At 39.1% G+C, this 3,752-nt stretch overlaps 1 long non-coding RNA gene across 1 annotated transcript; it reads right to left on the reverse strand.

Annotated features, from left to right (window-relative positions):
* Positions 1-479: 479 nt before the first annotated feature.
* LOC109211417 lies at positions 480-3,317 on the reverse strand. The gene is made up of 3 exons (XR_002065701.1): positions 3,169-3,317; positions 2,996-3,080; positions 480-520 (listed from the first exon to the last, which is right to left on the reverse strand). It is a non-coding gene; the product is annotated as an uncharacterized LOC109211417 (long non-coding RNA).
* Positions 3,318-3,752: the final 435 nt, after the last annotated feature.

Genomic DNA, 3,752 nt, shown 5'->3' on the forward strand with positions numbered 1-3,752 from the left:
AGAGATCGTCACATAGTTCTCCAAAATAATATCAATTAAAAGCTACAACAACATCCAAGATTATAGCTCAACCTTTTACTCATATATCGTGATTGTCACGACCCATTTTCCATAATAGGTCATGATGGCGCCTAACACCGTTGTCAGGCCAGCCGATGCGGAATGTGATTAAGTTCTCATTTTACTTTAGCCAAAGACAGTTATACTAGATTTTCGAATTTAAAGATAAGACCAGTAAAGATCATAAAGTGCTAAAATAGCGATACAACCCCAAAAATAAATGTCTACTACTGTGTGTGCCAGAACCTGGTGTCACAAGCTACGGGCGACTAGTAGAATATACACAAAAGAATAATACACTATCCTACTGTCTGAATCAGAATAGACAGAAACAAAAAGTACAAGAAAGGACTTCTTCGGCTGCGGATCGGCATGAAAGAGAAGCAGCTCACCGTAGAAGTCCCCAAGCGTGCTCACTGATGCGCACCAGAATGATGTCCAGATCCACCTGCCTCAAATCCTGTACATTTAAGTACAGAAGCGTAGTATGAGTACATAAACCACATGTACTCAGTAAGTATCCCGTCTAATCTCGAAGAAGTAGAGACGAGAGGTCGACTTGATACTTACTAAGGTCAAGATAATATAATAATAAAGTGAGATATACAGCATGAAGAATTTCTAATAACACAAGTTTAAGAGAAGAGTCATATTCATGTTCTTGACATAATTAAACTACCAGTTTTCCCTTTTTCATATTAAACAAGTGATCATGTCATATCTAAATGTAAGCATATAAATCATGCACAATCATGCCGAGGTCGACGGCCCGCTCCAACAGAAAATAAATTGTGCACTGCCGAGGGTCGAGCGGCACGAACCATAGATGCATCTATTCTCACCAAGGCGATCGGCCCGGTCCATAATCATCAAGAAAATATCAGGAAAGCACATAAGGCGCAATTACTTACAAGGGAATTCCTACCAAGCCTCAACAAACTCATAAGTTCGCTTTTCATTTCCTCAAGTCTCTAGCAAATCATAAATGATCATATTGGCAATATAAAACAAGAAATATTCCCCAATTAGACATGACGTGGGTCCTAAACTACCCGAACAATTATCATTATAGTCGCTACGCATGGACTCTCCTCACCTAGTACGTACGTAGCCCCCGCATTTAACAACAATTACTCATTTGTAATCCTATGGGGACAATTCCCTCTTACAAGGTTAGAAAGGAGACTCACCTCGCTCCAAAGTGCACTTCCAATGTCCAAGAACGAGCCCAAGTCCTTAATTCGAAGCCGAACAATCCAAAACTAATCAAACGAAGTAAGAACTAGTAAATAAAGGCTTACAAGGTCGAACTCTAACTATTTAGGAAATTTTCTAACCATTAACACAAGTTTCCTAAATTCCGACCCCGGGCCCACGTGCCCGGATTCCGAGATTTTTCGAAGGAAGTTGTTCTCTATCACCTAAGGATCACAAATATATGATTTCTAGTTCATTACATGGCAAATTTTTATGATAAATTCTTAGTTTTATTAAAACCCTAGGTCTAGCTCAATTCTTGAGTTTTACTAAATTTTTGGTGTTTAATCTACCTAATATACATGTATTTAAGCTAAGGATGAAGGGAAATTACTTACCTTACCATGTTACGCGGAAACCCTCTCTTGGAAGAACCCAAATCGCCTAAGTGTAGAGTGAAAAATGAGAGAAATGAATTTGAGTTCGTATTAAATGAACCCTTCTGCCCCCAGTTATTTTCGCATATGCGGAAGTATTTCCGCTTCTGCGGAATTTGGCCGCTTCTGCGGCTTTTGGGATTTGGGGCTCGACCACTTCTGCGGTCTGGGGGCAGCATAGGCGGAACCGCTTCTGCGGTCCCTGGGCCGCTTTTGCGGTTTCCCCTGGCCTGCCCTTCTCCGCTTCTGCGATCTAATGACCGCATCTGCGGTCCCGCTTCTGCGGTCCAAGAACCGCAGATGCGGTTATGACAGAAGCAGCAAGCTTCAGTCATTTTCCAAATTCTAACTTCACTCGAGCCTCGCTCGTTTGACGCTCGGGGCTCCCGTGCCCCGCTCGAACATACCAACAAGTCTGAAATCACGAGGCGGACCTACTCGAACCCTCGAAACACTCAAAAGAACGCTAAATCGAGGAATCAACCCCAAAACCAAATGAATCAAATCATTGAACTTCAAGTTCTTAATTCTCCTCCAACGGGTCAAAACGCCCTTAAACTACTCGGATTGACACCAAATTTTACGGGTAAGTCTTAACTGATATTTTGAACTTGTACGAAGTTTCGGAATCGAAATCCGAACCCGATACCTAGGAAAACAATGATTTCTTAGTTTATTTAAACCTTTAAAACTTTAACTTAACAATTTCACATAAAAATTCATTACTCGGGCTAGGGACCTCGGAATTCGATTCCGGGCATACGCCCAAGTCCCATATTTTCCCACGGACCCTCAAAAATCGTCAAATCATGATTCCGGGTCCGTTTTCCCAAAATGTTGACCGAAGTCAAACTTGGCCTTTTTAAAGAAACTTAAAGAAGCACTAGACTTATTCTTGCTCAAAACTCTTCTAAATTCCGAACCACCCGTCCCCGCAAGTCATAAATTAGCTAAAGCAAGTGCGGGAAGTCTTATTTAAGGGAACGAGGTTCAAAAATGCAAAACAACCGGTCGGGTCGTTACAGTGATCAACTAAGGCACCAAAGAAATGAAAACTTAACAAAGTTCACTAATCTTCATAAGTTCAAGTTAGTCTAGAGATGGATCAGGTAAGCACAAGTTTAATTATGTAAAATAACTTATCACTAGAAGCAATTAGAAAATGCTAGCACAACAATAGCAAATAAGCACCTCATAAAGAAAAAAGACTACTAATTTTAAAACAGTTATAGCCTACTTATGATAATAATATACAACTTCCAGTAGTGCTATGTTAACTTATTATAATACAAGAGTAGTACCAGGAGAAGATGAAGCATTTTCAGCAGTAGTAGACATCCGACGTGCTTGTGGTACTGGTTGATGACCACTGTTAGCATCAGGGACCTGAGAAATATTATTAAGTTAGATAACATTAATTTATAAGATTAAAATTTCAAGAAAAAAAATTCTCAAACTATTAAAATCGAGTTACCTGTTCAGTTCGCATTCCATTGACATTATGAGGCATAAATCATTAGGAGCAATTTTGTACATGACTTGTCTCATCCATGATACCTCTTGTTTCATCAAACACATTTCTTCATTTTGTTTCACATTTAACTCCTTTAACTCTGTTATCTCTTTTTCTAAATTTTTTATAACCTCATTAGATGAATTCTTTGCAACAATACTTTCTAAGGAAGACTTACTGCCCCACAATAGAGAAGGTGTTGGACCAAGTCCTAAACCACGAATATACCCACTTTTATCGTTTTCCAATACTTGGGAATACACATCCCCTTCCCACGCAACACCACGAGAAGACTGGTCATTTGATCTCTCATTGTTACTCAATCATTCATTCAGCATATCCTGATCATATGTCGTTGGAACCAAACATAAGTTAATAATATAAAAATTAAATATATATAGATCCATATGCAATTTACAAGAACCCACAGGTAAATTCTCTGATGGCCGTCATATTATAGACTTTATTGGTAATGCTCTTAACCATCCATTTCTCAAACTTTACTTGTAAAAAGAAGCTAGATTTAGCCATGGTATAAACTTTAC

The sequence above is a fragment of the Nicotiana attenuata genome, unplaced genomic scaffold, assembly GCF_001879085.1.
Source record: "Nicotiana attenuata strain UT unplaced genomic scaffold, NIATTr2, whole genome shotgun sequence".
NCBI classification, from domain to species: Eukaryota; Viridiplantae; Streptophyta; class Magnoliopsida; order Solanales; family Solanaceae; genus Nicotiana; species Nicotiana attenuata.